We start from the raw sequence: 21,235 nt of genomic DNA, 5'->3' as shown, positions 1-21,235 counted from the left end.
TCTTTCCTGAGATGCAAGAAATGAAAGAGAAAACAAAACAAACCAACCAAAAAACAATAAATAACTTTTTGAACTAATGTCCTTTTAAGATAAATTTTAAAAATCTCCTTGAAGGAAAATTTTTCAGAAACTATGCATCCACAGCATGTGGTCCAAGTTTTGACTTTTTGATATTCTGAGCAAGTTTTGAACTGCATTTAAACAAAGAATTGAGAGAGAAAGCAACGTCTCCTCGCAAAATATCCTAATTGATAGCCCTTCCACTTCAGAAAACAATGTATCATGCAGTCTGTGAGCAATTTTTTTTCAGTGGCAGGAATTATGGCTCTGGATGAGGAGACTGGCACATCTTCTCCCAAAAAAAACAAATGACAGACAAAAAATAAAAATAAAAAAAAACAAAAACAATTTTAGTGCTCTAAAAATCAACCTAAGGCAGACAACAATCTGAAAAGTATTTATGGTTTATAAATTGCTGGATATTGAGTAAGAACAGTGGAGACCTATGGCATCCTGGCCTGCGTATGCTACCGTCTTATTCTCCACCCCATCAGCTCAGCATAGCGGTTCTGCCAGGATGGGTCAGATTCTACTCAGCAGGCAACTGGGATTTACTTTATATGTAGTTACAGGCGACATCCACACCTAGCAACACTATGAGTGGAAGTGACTTTGCACAGCTAGGTAAGTGGAGGAGGTCAAGACATCGTATCTACTCGCTTGATATTGTGTGGCTAGGAGACAAGCATTTACCTGAGACTGATCACCAATTCACAAGAAAATTGAGTGAGTCATTCTATTCACACATTCCTGGTCAACTCTGAACTGCTAACTTGTGCATAGGAGGCTTGAAAGAGTCTGGCAGGGCAGACTTGAAAATGGCCAGAACATTGAATGCGTTCCTTTACCTACTCACAGCCTACTGGCAAAAGTTGAAAGCCTTATAGAGTTTAAGCAAAACATCAGTGTAACCACTGGCTGACTATTAAACTTCTCAAACACCTGGGCAAACATCAAAACAAGCATATATAATTGACACAGAAACATAAATATATATAAATAATATACAGGATGATAGTAGCAAAAAAAGAAGGAATGAAATTATTCTGAAATAAGATTTGATAATTTAACCAAAATTGACTTAATATTAATCCAAAGTAGTTTATGATAGAGTAATATGCATATTATAATCCTTAAAATAACCAAATCATTCAGAAAATAACTAAGAAAAATGCATTTAAAAATCAACAGAAGAGTGGAAATGCTACACTAAAAAATATTTATTTAGGACAAAAGAATGCATTCAAGGAAGAAGAGACAGAATAAATTATAGGAAGTATCTAGAAAAAATTACAAATGATAGAAATGACTCCAACCATTTCAGTAATTACTTTGGGAATGGTCTAAATCAACAGGCATAGATTGTCAGACTATATATGAAAATAAAAGAGCAGATAACGCCATTCTTGGGTCTATAATCCTTCAGTGGTCTCCTACAAATTCCTGTATAATCTGGCTCCCTCCTGCCTCTCTGGACTTATTCCAGATCCCCCTGGGTCACTGAATTAACCCGGTGTTAAAATATCTCAACCTTAGATAATGCATTGCATCTTAAAGTATTTGTCCTTATTTACATTAATGAAATATTCCTCCCCCAGATAGTTAAATAACTTATTAGCTCATTTCAGACAAATGACACCTCCACAAGACCATCACTGAATCCTCTAACATAGTAAACTCTGTCAGCCTATGTTCTCTTAGGTTACTTTATTCTTACTATTGAATAATATATATTAACAATCTGTTTATAATTTTTGTCCCTTCTAGAATATAAGTGACATGAAGGAAGGCCCTTTGTATCTTTATTGTACCACTGTGTTTTCAAGAACTACAACAGTGCCAGGCACTGAGTAGGCTTTCAATAAATATGAGTCTAGTAAATGAATGAATGATAAATAGTAACTCCTCGATAGATTCAGGTCGCATTATAATTGAACAAGACCTTAGGAGATTTGACACAACACTGGCCAATAAAAATAGCACCATGATCAATTTCCTATTCATAATCAAGAGATTTAACTAAAATCCTCACATCTCTTAATGGTTATTTAAAAATCAAAACAAATTAAACAAAACAAAAACAAGAAAACCTTTCCACTGGTAACAGGTACACAGGCTATACAAATCCTTTTCTAAAAATTAAACGGAAAATAAGTTCAATAGTTTTCTATATAAATTCATTACTGATTTATGACAATTTCTGTTACAGTATTAAACTCAGGATAATTTACCTCCCTTAGGGAGCCTCATGGATCTTGTAAGACGTCTACACATAACACTACTCTCATAAGAGAACAGGGATTTATCCCTACAAACAATTAATCATGGCTTCTGGAACTGCTTTCCAGACACAGTCTTCCCATAGCTATTTATCTCTTTCCTTATAAATTGCCTGGTTATACAGTTTAACTGTTTGCAAACTGAATTTTATAATATTTCACATTCACTTTGTAACTACAGTAAAATCTTTTCACAAAGCTATAAGTATGATCCAAAAATTCAATCTTATAAACTGCTATGGGAACAAGAAGCAAGCCCCTGGTTGTAGAGGTCCTATTTTTGGCTACAAGATTTAAATCCTTTCAAGATCCAGTTACATTTGGAGGCATTTAGTGAGGGCTGGTAACAAATATCCACAGTGATAATTCTAGGTCCCATGGTTAGATAGAATGTCCTGGAAAGTTGTCTTTTTTATGGGTCCCATCCCAGGAGAATTCACTGGGAGACCCCCCTAGATGGGGTTTCCTTTGTATTTCCACTTGGCCTTGTCATCCACCCTCTCCTCTTTCCCACGGGCCTCCGATGATCCTTAAGAATCTGTTTAAGGAGGAGGATGGGAGACAATCACCAATTGAACTGTGAATTTATGTTATAATAGGGTTTTGCTTAAATCTTTTTACATCTAATCAAACTTTTTTGGAAGTGGGAAGAGAGTTTGGGAGAAGTTAAATAAATTAACTCTATGTCATTTTACCTCCCACATCATCATCAGATTGAAAAAGACACCAATTTATATAAAAAACAACAACAACAACAAAAAAAAAAAAAAAAAAAACAACTCACCGAAGTATAAGATGCTCTTAAAAGTGTTTTTTTTTGGAGGCCTCCCATCACCACTTCGGTCGCCCCAGCCTGTCAGGCCTTCCCTCCTTCACTAGCTGTTACCAGTGTCTAGGGGCCAGCGGGCTGTCTCTGCTTTAGAAACAAGTCCTCATTAGGCTCCTTGACCACCATCTGGCAGAAATACTCAGCTTCATCCTTCTCCTTCTCCTTCCCCTGCGTCTCCTCCTCTTCCCGCTGGAGGGCCCCTCTGCTTCTGAAGGGGCCCCAAGGTCCTAGGCATCACTCTCCCCACACCTGTGCTCTTGCCCTCTTGATGCCCACCAGGCTCCTCTCTCGCTGCTCCTGCTTGCACTGGATGTCCTGGGCCTGCCTCTGGGCCTGCCTCTGGGCTGTGAGCTGCAGCTTTTCTTACTTGGCTGCCAGGGTGGCCTGGAGCTCTTGCAATGTCTTGTGCATGAAATTATGGAACAGCACACTCTGTTCTTCAACACCCTCCTGGATGTGCATGACCTGCAGGTAATCCAAGGCCCAATATTGGTGGGCTACTCAGCACTCTGCTGGACCCGCATGGGGCTGCTCTGGTGACAACCTGGCGGGGGGGAGGGGTTGCGGGGCGGGGGAGCTCAGTAATGTCATGTTTCCCATCAGGCTCTACCTCTCTGTCTGCCAGCACCACGCCCGTGGCCAGCAGCTCCTGTTGTTGTGCAGGCGGCTCATGTTGGAGAACTTCTGGAGAAGCTTCTTCATCCCACGACTTGCGCCCACAGGAATGACTTTGAAGCCGGAACATATAATGACTGGATTCCAGCTCCTGGGAATAGGCGTTGTAGTTGACGAGAAGGCAGCGCTTAATGGTGTTTAGGTTCACCTTGTGCACACCGATGCGGTGGAACAAGTTCTGGAACGTGGAGGCCATGAGCTTCATGTGCATGCCCTGGGATCCGGAGCTGTTGCACAACAAAAGGGATGCGGGAACCAAATGCTTCTCAAGCTTGCGGCGTCCACACAGGGAGGAGACCACAGTAGCATCCAGAAGGTCCTGGCGGGGCCTCCGGGAAGGCGCTTGAGCTTCAAGTAGATATTAGTCTCTCTTTTGCTCAAGATCAGGAAGTGTGTGGCCACGAGGGGCCCCAGCCACTGGCACATCATCCTTCAGAGAGTTTTTCCTCCAAACTGGTGGCGGTGGTGAGCAGCTCCATGACCCACTGCAAGTCCAGGCGGAGCTGACGCACCCCGAGGCCTGCGCGATCCTACTTGAAAAAGTGCGCATGCGCGACAGGGGCCCAGAGCTGCGGGGAATTGCACCTGGGCGCCTGCGCACGTGTTTCCGGTGCTAGGACCGCCCGACTCCCCAAAGCTGCCCTCCCCCTCTCCTAGGCCGCTCCAGTGCTGATTACCTGCACCTGCCGGAGTAACTGGTAACCCACTGTGTTATATACACATGCGGCTTTTAAAATCTCAGGGAAAAAATGAGATTTCTTTTTGTTTCCTTCTTGGATATAAGATGGGGTGTGTTTGGAAAGGCAGATAAGAGTAAAATTAAGTTCTGGTTGAACAGGCGTTGCTGTTGAGAGGTTTGAAATCCCTTCGCCTGACAGATGCTTAGAGCAAATGCTTTACTCCCTGCTCACCTTTGCATGTTATTCATAATGCACACACCCCTACCTTACCCCAAAAGGCTGATGGTACTTTCCTGAATGTAAAAAGGTATTTTCTTTGGATTGTCACTCATCCTTCAACCCCCAGCCTTTGGCAGCTGTTACACACAAAATTTCTTTGTTGGGGTTCCATCACCTCTCCAAATGTTCTTTTGGTCAGTGTTTTAAATGACTTCAGACTAGCTCCCCAAGTCTCACACATCTGGTACTGGTGAAACATTTCTACCTTCTTGTCTCTGGTATCACTGTAAATGTAGCTATAGCACAATATAGACTTAGATCTCTCTCCCTTTCTCTCTCTTTCCCCCTCCTCTCCTTCCCTCCCTTTCTGTCTGTCTGTCTCTCTCTCTCCCCTCCCTCCCTTTCCCTCCTGTTCTCATTCACCCTCCCATCCTCCCTCCCTCCCTTTCTCTAGCATATCACTTTAGAATTTTATATTTGGTTTGATTTGGTCTTAGTTTAAAATTGACTTCTTATGTACACATAACTGAAAAGTGATGTCTAGGATTTAACCCTAGGTCAACCTGCCTCCAAAGCTTCTGCTCTGGAGATGCCCCCAAACATAAACGCATGTTCTCCCATCTCTCCCCATTTCCACTGACATCATCTTGCCTCTTTGACCTCTTTAACTGCTCTAAGAAAGTGTTCTTGCCATTCTTAGAAAGCTTTCGTTTGATCTCTTCTGTACTAACTTTAAAGAACCCACTAATATCATGCCTCTTCTCTTTTCTTTCTTGTTCTTTACCCAGGAAGTTTCTTTGTGAGAACATCTATATGACAACTGATTTTGTCACACATCTTGGATTATGACAACAGTTGTTTTCTTTCTCAGAACTTGTATAATCAGCAACTTAGTTAATATCAGAAATGTTCACCTGAGCATTCGATATATCCTATTTTTTTCAATAAATGGATTTGGCTGCTGAGTAGCATAATTCGTTCTGTTTTGCCTTTGACATAATCTCAATCACAAACTAGGAGGTCAGATGAGCATATAATTATTGAGGGCTTGATAATTCCAATAATTCCAACTTTATTTAGTTACATATTTTTAAAAGCAAAAGAATAGTAGTCTAGTATATGCAAGAAACTTTAACGGGGAGTCAGAAGACTAATAATAATGCACAGATACCCACATAAGATTGTTGATAAATGTATATAATAGTATTTTGTAAAACATAAAGGGATTTTAATACTATTACCCACCCCTACTACTTGCTTCATAAGGCACAGAAAAGCATTGGTTACATTTGTCAAGAAAATGTACATAATACCAAGATATACAGTTGAAACAACACTTTATTATTAAAAGTTCTATATCAGTGTTGAAATTCATTTTTATGAAGTTAGCAAGAGTACCTTGGAGGGAAACATTTTTTTTATTCTGATTCACTATATTATTTGTAAACTACAGACTACATTGAACACATTCCTCAATACATTTGTAATATATCAGAAAAATGGTAGATTTTTAGAAAGCAAAAGATACAGACATCTTCTTTGTATTTTACCTTTAATACTGTTTGCCAATTTTATTTATCTTACATTTCCCCAAATTTCACTTGATACATTCTATTCAAATAATATACAATGAGATTAAGCCACAAGAACTCCAAATGTTCAGTCTATGACTGCCAGCCAGTGAATAGGTTCTCTTTCAATTTCAAGTAAATAACAGCTCCTGAATCTTAGTATAATGAAAAGAAACTGAAATACAAAGATTGCACTCCCTTACATAAAATACTCCTCCACATGCATTTCCTAAAACCTGCATCTCTGAATCATTCCTTTGATAATTATTGAAGAAAACACAAATTCTGATTACACAAAAGAGAAATTACATAAGTGTACGTTAAGTCAATAATAGAGTCAAATAAAAATGGCCACATGTGGAAATAGCCTGAGGTAGGAGTGGGAGCAGAGTGGTCTTTTCCTAGAGTGAAGAAATTAAAGAGAAAAAGGAAAACACATTAATAAAAAGAAAACAAGTAACTCATAAATAAGTAAATATCTAATTTAAGACCATTTAAAAGTTAAACATTTTTCCATCAATTTCATTATATTATTCAGATTTTCCAAAGATTGATTCTGTATCCTCTGAATGCATGCACGCTAGTCTTTGTCAGAATTTATACTGGTGATAGAGGAACGATTAGCACCAACCTTAATCTATACAATTTAGGTACTTGACATCAACTATGTTAGCTCCATATTTATGTTGATTTCAACCATGATATATAGAACAGTTTATTGTATGATCTATAGATCTTGCAAAAAGCAGTTAAAAAAAAACTCTTCCTTTTAGTTATGATCATTGTGTCTACAAATATGAACCTATTGCTATCTTCATATGCACTATGTATGATAGATATACATATATACATATACTACTTTTGGTTTGAGTTTTACTCCCATTTTCCCTATTAAACTGAAAACTGAGTACTGAGAGTGAGCTATGGATCCATACATACTGAGTGATCTGTAATTGGGTGGGTGGGGAGAGTTGGCTTACTTTTTAAATCAAAAAATGTTTTTTAAGATCTGTCCATGTTGCCAGTTATGTATTTAATTGATCGCTTCTTGCTGTTATAAGGTATTTCATAGAATATGACCAATATATGCATCTAAATATAAATATAAAGTATATAAAGAGATATCAACATATATAGATATCAATACATATGTATGTGTATATATGTTCGTATATGTTATGTTCATATATAATATAGCATTATATCATATTATATTATATATATTATATCATTTATATTATAAATTATATGTTCATACAAATTGAGTCAAGAGGATGAAGAGCATAGAAAATCTAACATAATAAAACAAATCTTTGCGATTTAAGAGAGTACAAATAAAAAATAGAGGATGAATTAAAATATTTTCTTCATCTTGCATAAATGGGTACTTATGGCTTGTCATAAAATATAAAAAGTGTTATCTAAAATAACTTCAAGGGAAACAAAATTACTGTGCCCTACAAATTGCTGTGAGAGGGAACAAAAAGTAGCTCCTATATTGGCAAAGATCTGATGTTACAGATGCAATGGGGCCGTTAGAATAAATTGTTTCATGAATTATGAGAATGGAGATCACAGAGAAATATATATTCCTATTATCATATAGTTGTAACTTTCACACTTAGACCTTTACATAAACTGGATTCTATTTTTCTAAGTAGTATAATATGGTAAGGCAATTTTTCTAACATCATTTTAAGCCATTTTTGTAACACCATATGTATAATACGCTTTATATAGATAATACATTATGTACCATATATGCTGATATACACTATATATTTATATGTGTATGTGTATATAAAATAAAAAAGCAAACTCTAAAATTATATAATATGTTTCTTTAAAGTAGTTCAAGCTGAGCTTCTTTCACTTGAATCTGAAACAGCCTTGAACCAACAGAGGCATTATGAAATATTTCTAGATGATGCTATAATAAAATGTATTTTGTCTGCCATTGCTTCACCAGACCAATTAGAAAGAAGAAACCAAGAAAATAATTAAAATTCTGCAGAATAATCAGGCTTGAAATGAAAAAAACCTCACAGAAAGACTTCCTCATTGGCAATTGTTTTCTTATTTTTTTTTTCTTTTCGAATTAGAGTTTTTATTTTCTTCAGATACATACCCAGAAGTGGAATTGCTGGGTTGTATGGTAGTTCTATTTTTAATTTTTGAGAAACCTCTATACTGTTTTCCATAGTGGCTGCACCAATTTTCAGTTCCACCAACAATGCACGAGGGTTCCTTTTCTTCACACCCTCGCCAACACTTGTTTGTTGATTTATTGATGACAGCCATTCTAACACGTGTGAGGTGATCTCTCATTGCAGTTTTAATTTTTTTTCCTCTGGTGATTAGTGATGCTGAGCATCTTTTCATGTGTCTGTTGGCCATCCATATGTCCTCTCTGGAGAAATGTCTATTGAGGGCCTATGCCCAATTTTTTATTTATTTTTTTATTATGATGACATAGGTTAACAAAATCCAGTAAGTATCAAGTGTACAGTTCAACAATATGTCATATATATTTTTCATCGTACGCTCATTGCCCATAGATTTCTTTTTGTCACCACATAATTGACCCTTTTTACTCATCTACCTCCCCCCGCCCTCCCACCCTATGGCAACCACTAGTCTATAGTCCATGTCCATGAGTCTCTGTTTGTCACGGTATTTTGCTTTTAGGTTTATATACCACATAAGTGAAATCACATGGTTTCCAACTTTTTCTGTCTGACGTATTTCGTATTTCGCTTAGCAAGTAATATTCCATTGTATATATGTACCATAGCTTCTTAATCCAATCATCTATCGTAGGACACTTCCATTGCTTCCATGTCCTGGCCACCGTGCATAATGCTGCTATGAATATCACTGTGCAAATATCTTTTCAAATATATGTTTTCAAGTCTTTGGGGTAAATACCCCATAGAGGGATTGCTGGATCTATGGTAGATCAATTCTTAGTTTTTTGAAGAACCTCCATACTGTTTTCCATAGTGGCTGTACCAATTTGCACTCCCGCCAGCACTGTATGAGGGTTCTTTTTCTCTGCATTCTCTCCAACACTTGTAATTATTTGCCCTGTTGGTTATAGCTATTCTAACAGGTGTGAGATGATATCTCTTTGTGGTTTTGATTTGCATTTTCCTAATAGCTAGCGATGTTGTGTATCCTTTGATATGTTTATTGGCCCGACTTCAAATTATACTATGAAGTGACAATAATTAAAATGGCATAGTATTGGCAGAAACATATCCGTTTTACAGATAAGAAAACTGAAGCTAATTAGTGCTAAGTAACTTTCTCTGAAATTTCACTTAGTGAAGAAAGTGTCTACGATTTATATTTACCTCCATCAGTCTACTCTTAACCTCAGATTTCATCCAGTAAACCAAGGGCCAACAGACTTTTCTTCTAAACAGCCAGATATAAATATTTTAAGCTTTGCAGTTCATATTTTCTGTTACAACCACTCAACTCTTACATTAGGGCAAAAAAAAGCCATAGACAACATGTCAACAAATAAACTAATGAAACTAATTAGTTTTTAAACTAATGAAATGTTATTTATGGACACAATTTTAATTTTATAAAATTTTCACATCATGAAAATTTTTCAACTATTTGAAATATAACAAATATTATTTGCTTATAAGTTGTACAAAAACAGGTGGCAAGCTAGATTTGGCACATGGGCTATAATTTCTCACCCTCTGCACTAAACTGTATTAAACCTAGGCAGTCAGAAAAGGATTGAAGTTTGTATTTCAGTGGTAAGACAATGCAATGAGATCCTTTTGCCTTAAGAATGTAGACTGAAGTGGTTTTATGGCATCGAAAATAAATACCCAGCAGACAGAGAGAAATGCAAAACCAGAATTCAAAATAAAAGTCAGTAATAGTAAATATTTGAGAGTCATTCCCATAAGGTTATAACTCAGGCTGAAATGGTAGTTGAAAATGAGACTTTGGAAATAGCCAGAACTATTCAGTGGAAGGGGAGAAAGTTGCGACACAATGTGACATGTGTATAAAGATATCAGTGAAAAGGACATAAGGAATATGAACAAATTCATGGGAAATAGGGAAGGAGATAGTTTCATGAAAGAGGAGCAGGGACATTAAATGCAAGAGGACAAGGCAAAAATCCATGGCTCCATTTCACACCTAAGTTGGTGAACTATGACTTCAGAAATGAGTAACTATAGAAAGGTTAGTGTGAGAGGCAGGTTACAGGTGCTTAAGTAGGAGAGAGAAGAAGATCCGGCTTTCCATTAGAAATGAACTTTTTAAAGAGAGACACCACATTTAAGTTATCTAAAAATTTAATTTAATTTAATATAAATAAAATTTAATTTAATATAAATGCTGTTTTGCTGAAACTTTTATATGTCATAGGTGAGCACTGACAGTAATGGATAACTGAGAGACACAGTGTTTTTACACTGACCTGCACTCTCTGCAAAGACTTAAAAACTGCTAAGGTTTAGTTGTCATATTCTGGGGCTTCCATGAGTTTTTACCCATCCACTAGAATTTTTCTCATGTAATTGCAACTTTTACCTCAGTGTGTTTTAATATAGACGGCATATCTATAATTTGGAGCTTGTGGTAAATCTACCATTCTTCCATCTTTAAATGACTTGCTGATTCAAATTCTGGCCCTTAATTCTCTTTGCACTAGAGATGACATTGGATTAAAAGTGGCTCTGGGGTTGATATTTTCTTTTAAGAGAAAGTAGAGAGAATGGAAACATGGAATGTGGAGATACACCCCCTCTGGAGTATCGAAAGTTTTTCAACAGAACATATAATCTATGAATTGATTAGGAGTAAATTGTTTCCAACTTAGAGTCCCAGAAGGAAATGAGGCAAATATTGAAAAGACATTAACTTGAATAATTACAGCAATGAGAAGAGGATTAAGAGAAGACATCAAGGCATGGTTAACAAAAGCAAGAAGCTGCATTTACACTGGGGACTGAAGTGCCAAGTAGACAAAATAGTTTCCAGAATTCAGTGAACCCTGGGGTTATAGAGGAGGGTCAGGGTCCAGAAGTTTCAACCGTGGAAGGACACAGCTACTGCTAGAGAGACAGCCTTCTAGAAAAAGTACTGCATTCTGAGAAGACTTAGCAGTTCTTAGGCATCTAACAAAATGGCTACAGACATGACCTTTGCTTGTAAAATATTAGCAGATGTTGAATTTTCAGATATCTGAAAATAATTTAACTTAATGGTTTACTAATTTGATTAGAGTACATTAGAACATATTGTGTTAGATACATATCACTTGCTATTTTCTGAATTAGGATACATTGTTATTTCATAAAATACTAATTTCTCCTGTAATTTTCAGCAACCAAAATTCTTTGCCATCTATATCCATGTTTATAACCAACTTTAATATCTTAAATTGACTTAATTTAAAAATATTAACCCAACAATTGCGATGAATTGTTTGGAAAGAAAAACAAAACTGCATTAAACCATTTTATATTTATTTTTCTTCTTTTATATGGCCTACATTTAACTACCTTGGAAAAGAGTAATTCATTGAACCACTAAGTGCCTATATGTGTATTATAGTGTTTTTTTTAGGCGCTATGGAGGATACTAATTTAAAAACATTATTAGCATGTGATGCCTATAATCAGTTTGTAGGGAATAAAGTCATCTACAAACAAATATATTAGAATTCATAATAGAGAGAGACTGGAGGAAAAGAGATAAAGTGACAACTTCATGAACGATGTGATATCTGAGCTTAGCATTTAGACTGGGATGTGCAGAGTGACAGGATATTTCCCAATTACAGGGAGCAGAGAGGATGCCTCCCGCCAATTATGAGAACTGACAATAAGCAAGCCCTGGGTACAACCAGCACCACTGTAAATAGGAACAAATCAGCAGTGATGCAGTCCTTGGGATGCATTGCTCTCTGGAGAAATACCATTCTATCTATCAGATTCTATAATAATGGGCAAAGTGACAATATCGAACTTTTAATAATGCAGAGTAAGCACTTTGCCTTAAGATGCTGTGACCACAGAATTTGTAGCAAATCATAAAACATACTATGTGACCATCTCCCCAATAAATTCCTTCTTAACCTTTTGAACGTGATGTATTTTTTTATCCAGTTTGGAACAGCAACAGTATGTTTTATTTTCCTGGCATCTCGAGAAAATAGAATAATTTACATTGAAAATTAAGATGTGAGTTCTTATAAACAGCTGCAAACTTAGCTGTCACAAGACGGTTTTTAAATTGCTAAAAGGAGGACTGATATCTGAAAAAAGAAATAGAAGAAATAGAGCACTGAAAAAGATACATACATTGCAAACCTTTTTTAATGATGCATATTCCTTAATACTCAACTAACATTTTATTACCAGTGTACACACAAAAGTTTTATTTAAAAACAAAAAATTGTAGTTAAAAATATCTACATAGTATTTATTAGCTTTAATGTGTATTATTTCATTTTATATTTATTGTTCTGACAACTTCGGCAATATTTGTTTGGCAACAACATGGACCTAGTATGATGTGGTGCCTATCACAGGTAAATTTTGAATATCCATTCCTGTTACAGAGTGCTCCCTAGAGACTGACCGAGGCCTCTGTTGCAGATGTATCACGGGCCAACTTATTTCAATGTCCAGACCTGTTTCTTTATCCCTGAAGAATCGTTCTCAAGACCACTCACCAATAAACCTTGTGGGTATAAATATCAGTGTGTCAGAGCCGATATCACAGAGAACCAACCTAAGACAGATGTTTATTTTCTCCAAGTAGTAGATTCAATGCAATCCTAATAAAATCCAAATTGTGTGTGTGTGTGTGTGTGTGTGTGTGTGTGTGTGTGTGAAAGAGAGAGAGAGAGAGAGAGAGAGAGAAAATGTATGGATTAGAATAACCAATATGGGGAAGAAAAAGTTAGAGAACTTATACTATTTGATATCATGATTTACTCCATAAACCACAGGAATCAAAGTATGGTGGTATCGGTGTAACACATAGGTTAATCGAATGGAATTAAGAGACTAGAAATAGCACCATCCACAGAGTAAACTGACTTTTGACCAAAGCAATTCAGAGGAAAGGAAAATCACTGAGGCTAGATTTGTGGAAAGATGAAGTACACATTCCCCAAACAGATCACTAGGAGTGATGACAAATGAGGCTAGAACTATTTCCATATTTTGGTTAATGAATCCACATATTCTACTTATTTGGGAAACAACACCATATAAGGCCATTTCATTAGGGTGTATACTGCATCCTGGTTGGATGGAGCACCCTTCTGGTAGCATAAGATTTCAAAGTAGAAGCCCCAACTGTGCCTTCGAAAGACCATTCTATCACACTATCAGTGTGGATCTATACTTCCAGAGAGTACTGTAAGGGATAGGTCCAATGAATCCCATGGTCGGGCACTCACTGCCTCATCATTGTGGCTCTTATGAAGGTCAGCATCCAAGACATTGCCCATTGATTTTTATTTCCAAGTATTCATCCTCTTCTGTAGTCTCCTCTCATACTGAATGGGACTAAGCTGTATAACCAATAAGATACTGTGAAAATGATAGTGTGTGACCTCCAGAGTTATTCCATATAGTATGCTTCTCCCATCTTGCTCCCTACTAGATCATTTGTTCTGGGGAAAGCATTTGTCAAGATCTAAAGAACTGCAAACAACCTTATTTAGGGTCCACGTGGCAAGGAATTGGGACCCCTACAAAAAACAGCACTTACTTGCTAGGTGAGTGAGACATCTTGGAAATGGATCTCCAGATGCAACCAGTCCTTCAGATGACTACAGCCCCAGCTGACATGTTGAATACAACTTTAGTTGGCATAACTAACCAGATAAACTACTCCCAGATTCTGACCCAAAGAAATTGTGATATCACTGTATATCATTTTATAATTAGGCCTAATGTTTTATAAACTGTAATCAAGTTATGTGATAACATGTTCAATTTTTCTATATCCCTGTATATCACTATATCATCTATATCTATATAACACTATTGATATTTTTGTTTAGGTTTTCTATTCATTACCAAAAAAAAAAAAAAACAAGGTGTTAAAAGCTGTAACTATGAATGTGCATTTGTCTATTTTTCCATCTAGTCTGTCCATGTTTTTTAAGGTAGCTTGTAGTTCTGTTATTAGATTCATAGACATTTAAGACTTACATATCTTCTTAAATAATTGACCATTTTATAGTTCTGAAAGGTTCCTACTTATCTTTTGTTCTACTTTTTAAGTCAGCTTTGTCTGGTGTTAATTATAATCATACCATATTTCTTATGCTTAGTGTTTATTTAGTGTGTAGTTCCATCCTTTTATAGTCAAGCTAGTTGTGTCTTTGTATATAAAGTGCTGACTCTTGAGACCACAAAATAGTTAGGTATTGCTTTTTTATCCACTCTGACCATCTCCGCCTTTTAATTAGAATGTTTAGTTCACTTACATTTAATGTCACTATTTATATAGTTTGGTTAAATTCAACTATTTGCAATGTGTTCTGTAGTGGCGCTATCTGGTTTTAGTTTTCTCTTTCTCCTTTCTTGACTTCTTCGAAGTTAATAATTTCTTTTTACTATCTATCTTCTGTATAGACTTTTTAGATGCATCCCTTTATATTATTTTTAGTAGTTTTCCCACAGGTGAGGATATACATCTTAACTTGCTAAGTTTGCCTCGATTCAATATTGTATGATTGCAAGTAAAATGTTAGAATAGCGAAATTCCATTTATCCTCATCCTTGGTGCTATTTTTAAATATATTTTACATTAATTTATGAAATAAATCCTATAATATAATGTTATACTTTTTTTGCTTTAGTCAGTTGTTTTTAGAAAAAACATTAAAAGAAAAAGTGCATTTTACATTTATCCACATATTTATCATTTCCTTTGTTCTTCGTTCTTTCTGGAAGATCTAAATTTCCATCTGCTGTCATTTTCCATCAATCTCAAACTTTCCTCATTTCCTGAAACACAAATGTGCTGGCGACAATTTTTCTCAGCTCTCATTTATCTAAAATGTCTTTATTTTTCTCCTATTTTTAAAGGATTTTTCATTGCTTATATAATTTTAGGTTAACCATTGTTTTACATTCAGCACTTTTAAGATGTTGGGCCATTGTCTTCTGCCTCCCTTGTTTACAATGAGAAATCTGCAGTCTTTCATGATATTGTTCTACGTTTAAAGTTTTTACCATTGCCTGCTTTTTAAGATTTTCTCTTTATTTTTGGTTTTCAGCAATTTAAGTACAGTGTGCTATGGCAAGATTTGCTTGTATTTATCCTGCTTGGAAACAGAAATAAGCAAGTGTTGATATGTTAATTGATGTTTCTTATGAATTTAGAAAAATCGTAACAATTATGTTTTCAAATATTTTCATTGACCATTCCTTTCTCATCTTTTTCTGGGACTTAAATCACACTAGGTTACAGTGTTCAAGATTAACTACTTGAGGTCACTGAGTTAATGTTTGCTTTCTTTGATTTGTTCATTTTTCCAACATTTTCCCCAGTATTATTCAAATTGACTGACTTATATTGAATCTATCTCTTTTAATGTTCCTTTCTTTTCCTGACTGTTGTCCTAATAAATTCATCCTGTAAATTTTTTCAGATATCATGTTTTTCAATTTTAGAATTTCTATTTGTCATCTTTCCCCTATTAATGACTAATTAGTTTTTTCCTTTAGGTCTTTAAACATTGATAACTACTGTTTTAAAGTCTTATATGCTAATTCCAACATTTGTGTCTATTACCTTGTTTTAAAACTGTCAGTGGGTCACATTTTCCTACTTCTTTGGTTATCCACTAAGTTTTAAAAAATTTTATGCTTCATATGATGTCATATATTGACTATAATATATGCCACCTTTTTAAAGGTATTTTGACTCTTTTGGCAGGCAGTTAAATTGCTCACAGATCTTTTTGGACCTGCCAGGCTTGGTTATATTCTTTGTTAGGGCAGATCTATCGCCCTCTAGAGGTTGGCCGTAGAGTAGTTCCTGAACTTCGTGAGGTGTCCTCACTACTAAAGTGTGACCTTTCTAGGATCTACACTGTACACTCACGTGCTCAGAGAGGTCTTTCCATTCTAGCTGGGCTGAAATTCAGAACATCACTACTCAGCACTGCACAACCTCTTGTATCCTCATTCTGCTTTCAGCCTCACAGCAGGATATCTCTGCTAATCCTCAGGGAATCTCACCTTGAACATCTCATCTTGGCCAAGGATCCAACAATGATCACACAGACTCCTGAAGTCCTCTCTCTGTACAGCTCTCTCCTATTCAATGTTTGAATTCCAGCTGCTTAGGTAATCCACTCTATTGTTTTATCTGCAGCTTGGGAAAACAGAGTTGCTTAGTCTTCACCACACTGTGGAGTAAAATATTATGTTGATCCTCCACTTTTAAAAAAATAACATATCCTTCAAGGTTTAATTTAAATGCTACAAAACTCTTTCTCATACCTGCTACCGAGGATTACTGACAGTTTTCCAGAAATTCTCTTTGTACAAATCTTAATAACAGTTAGTACCTGGCCTTAATAACAGTTAGTACCTGGCTTTCTCTTTGTACAAATCTTAATAATAGTTAGTACCTAGCCTTGACTATAAATGTGTTCTTGTTTAAAAGTCTTTATTTAGAGCAAGTTGCACTGCGGGAGGGCAGGTATGCTTATGACGATAAAATGTAAGAAGCATGGGTTTCGGTTTTCAGAGTTCATGGAATTTAGTATTTTCTAGTCTTGACTTACATATCTTTATAAATTTAACTTCTCTGAATATCAAATATGTAAAAGTTAACTATGACTAATTACTTACTCTATATATCAAGTTGCCATGAGGATAAAATGAGATAATTTACACCAGTGAAATTATAACCAATAAAGTGTCCATAAATACATTAGTTAAAGTATTGTGGGTAGGTCAACATTATCTTCATAATCTTAATCATTCTAATCCCTTGAAAGGTAAAATTTTTTGGCAAGTTTTTTTTTTAATGGTAGTGAAAAAAATGTCTCTCCTTGGAATATATAAATGCACACAAACTTCATGACACTGAAAGGTAATAGTTACTATTAAAATAAATTCAGATTAGCTTATTACATTAAAAAAAAATTGAACCTTGAAGAAAACAGAACACCAAAATGTTGAATGACTAGATTTCCTTGAACAAATGAAATATTAGAGATATCAACTGACAAAAGGCTGTATTTTTATAGTGCTGCTCAAATACAAGAGCAATAAGCAATAGTAAATGACATTTTGGGGAGAATCTTCATCATGAAATAGACTATTTTGTTAATATAACCCCTTTCTATACGACCTTCTATGCATAATAAGATTACCCTCAGGTATGTTGGTAATATCTGGAGGGCTCGAAGCAATATTATTCCAGGGAAAATAGCAAACTTTGCACCAGCCAAGGTGAGGAAAAGGAACAAAACTTGGTGTCATCAGCACATTTCATCATTTATTAATGTACTAGAGAACAAGAGTACTTATTCAACTGCTTAATGAAGGGCTTTTTAGAGGATTTGCATCACATAGTGAATAAAACACTCTAAAAGTTCATATATTTTACTTTCAATAGTAGCTCTTAAATGGCTATATTTATATAATGAGTTTTCAGCATAACAAGAGAGCATTGCTCCACTGGAGAAGAAAACTGGACACAGTTGAATGCTATGTGGCAAAACCATTTTAAAAAATTAAATAAGGATATCTAACAGGTTTAGTGAACACACTGAACTTGGTAGAATACAGTCAGAAAACAATTTTATTTTTCTACCACCAGGACCTTCAGATATGTTCTTTGAGATCTCCATTCCCTCTCCCTGGATATCTTGGAAAGATAGATTTCTGATAACTTCTGGATATTAGAAAAGTATCATTTTTCCAGGATGAAAAAGTCTAATATAATCTGAATCAAAACTAACCTCTCACATCATGCAAACATTTTCTCCCTATTCCAGTTCAATACTGACCAAGTGTTTGGGAACAAACAAAAGGAAAGAAGAGTTTTGGACATGATCACTCTCCACTCAACAGGTTTTGTGAGGTAAGGAAGAGGGCAGAAAGGGATGAGAAGGCAATGAGCAGTCTTTTTACTTAGTTAATGGTATTCTCTGGTGACTGCTAAATCAGAGTTCCAAATGTCAGCTCTTTCGTGGATGTGCTTTGGAGGATTCTTGGAGAGCCTTCACTCTGCACCATTCTGGCGTGATGCACTACATGGCTGACCTCGTTCAAATTCCCCAGTCTCTTCACTTCAATGTGTTACACATGCTACCCTCACCTCAACACTCAAGACTCCTTTACATATGACTCAGTCACATCTACTGAGCCTACAAGAGAAACACACATACATACACACTCACTCACAAGCATCTTCGTTCTGCCAGATCTCAAAGAGTAGACTCTTTCCTCTGCAGCTTTCTTTCTTTCCTCTGCCATCATCGGATGTGTCAGCTAGCTTTCATTCTTTTAGATTATTTTGGGCAAGGAGGAAGCATTCTTATGAATGCCCTCATGAATTTTCTTTCACTTCTCTCTAGTAGATGCAGTCTTAGTAATTTCTATAGCTCCAGCCCTGCCGTCTCCCCTGTTGGAGAGGATCCTATCTCTATGAGAGTTTTCCTTTGATCCTAATTATTTGGCCTGAGGTAAGGGAAAACACAGCCTTTCATTAATAGGAAGGGAACAGAAGTGCACAAACCCCTTGTATTTCATGTATTCTCTTCAAGGACACCTCTTTGGAAAACCTCTCTATTTTACTTATATATTTCGAAGACGGGTTTTTCTTCTATATGGAGAACTTGACCTCCTCTTCAATGAGCCTACCAGTGATGTTTGTAGACTCTCTTGTTAAAACGTAGGAATACTCTCAACAATTCACTCAATTTGGGGGGCTGTAGCCAAACACCAGGACAAATACAAAGGTACCAACTCTCATTCTATTTCCCATTTACAAGCAAATTACTATATTTGTTTCTGATTTGCTAGAATCAGAGACATATTTACCATGAAGTTAATGATGTTCAAATTTCAGTTCTTTTTACTGCATGAGCCCCTTCTGAGGCCCTATACTTAACTGTGAAATTGTAACTTTTTTTCTTAGAGATGGCCCCCAAATTGTATGCAATTGAGGTTCCAAAAGTCTTGTTTTGCCATTATCTAGAAAGATATATTTGCAAATTACTTAAAGCAAAGATTAAAATCATTTAATTTGCTCAATGTAGATTCCAATCTTTGTCTCTCTCTTACCAACTTACCCTCTAAACTCCTACTCATATGTGCATGTTTAACTCTTATTGGACTCTAGAGAATGATCTAATGTAATAATGAATTATGTGAGTTGATTTAAATGCATGATAATTTACTGTGATACAAATTTAGTTAGATGTGCCAACACATTACGATCTCATTGACGAAGAGGTTTGGTATGCCATCTCAAATAGGAAATTCTTGGCCATGAAGACTTTAATGCAGAAATAAACTTAACTTGAGGTTTTGTAGGAAGTTGGCATGGCAGTTGTTTGACTGACATATCTAACTTTATAGGTACTCAATAAAGTTGTTAACTAAATTAAGTTACACATTGGAAAACCACTGACATATTGATCACAATGTGACAAAATGAGAAGATATGTATATTTAAAAAATTCTTGGCCATGAAGACTTTAATGCAGAAATAAACTTAACTTGAGGTTTTGTAGGAAGTTGGCATGGCAGTTGTTTGACTGACATATCTAACTTTATAGGTACTCAATAAAGTTGTTAACTAAATTAAGTTACACATTGGAAAACCACTGACATATTGATCACAATGTGACAAAATGAGAAGATATGTATATTAGTTCTCTGAATTTTAAATGTCGGCCTACTGTTTTAACATTGAGGAAATTATGGGCGTGAGCTGTTGCTGTTTGCCCTCAGCCAGCCTTGTAGACTCCTGCATTCTTCCACATCCTCTAACTCTGTGGGTCAGATATAGCAAAGATGTTTAACTTTACCAACATTTGATAGGGGCTGCCTGGGCACTGTGTAAGATGGCATTTTCTGCTCCAGTAGCCTCTTGATTTAGTCTAAGTGAATGTCATGGTCAATTAGTGATGCTGCCATTGGTACTGCAATGAAAAGTGATGACATTTATGGTATGTATCTGTCATTCATGTATTAGGATAAGCAGATGTGCTCACTGGTAACTAGTCTCATCATTATATTGTCCTACATCAATGTATCAAGATATATCTTACAGTCTATCTTGGCATTTTTATGAATATGTTTTGTACAATAATCTGAAAGAAATCCAAAAAACCTACATTTTGTGTATTCATTTTAAAACATGTGCAATACTCAGCAGCACATCATAGCAAGAAATGATAGGAATGGAAATAACTGAATAGGGCTTTTCTTTCCTCATTTCTAATTCCTCTGCCTCAATGTATAAAATGTAATACAATGTATTATTTATCAACAGCAGCACAGTGCTGCTGTGCCAATGTCACTCAATGAGATTACCATATATATGGCTGTATATCAAAACGTTTTTTTGTGGTTTGCGATTATCCAACATTATGGAAATGTGAGTAACAGGAGTTAAGGCAAATAAGAAACCTTCAGCCCAAATGTGGAAAGGGAGGAGAAAATTTCCTGATAATAAATGTGTTGAAAAGTGTCCATGTGAAGAGAAAAGGCTTCTCTTAGCTCCCACACCAGAGCTGAGAGAGACTCTGGCAGTCCAAAGTGGCAGACATGTATTACAGCCAAACTTTGCAAAGGCCACCACTTCTTGTGACATTAGCCATGCACACTAGCATTGCTGCTTCATGGTTTCAGGTTAGGGGCATAACAGACTCATAAGATAGAC

General features: G+C 36.0%; 1 pseudogene; it reads right to left on the bottom strand.

Moving 5' to 3' along the window:
- Window positions 1-3,231: 3,231 nt before the first annotated feature.
- Window positions 3,232-18,819, bottom strand: LOC102894306 (annotated as a pseudogene).
- Between the last annotated feature and the right edge of the window lie 2,416 nt (window positions 18,820-21,235).

The sequence above is a fragment of the Pteropus alecto genome, unplaced genomic scaffold (assembly GCF_000325575.1).
Source record: "Pteropus alecto unplaced genomic scaffold, ASM32557v1 scaffold71, whole genome shotgun sequence".
NCBI lineage: Eukaryota > Metazoa > Chordata > Mammalia > Chiroptera > Pteropodidae > Pteropus > Pteropus alecto.
The sequence above is the reverse complement of the archived record's forward strand: the minus strand, read 5'-3'. Positions and strand labels throughout refer to the sequence as shown.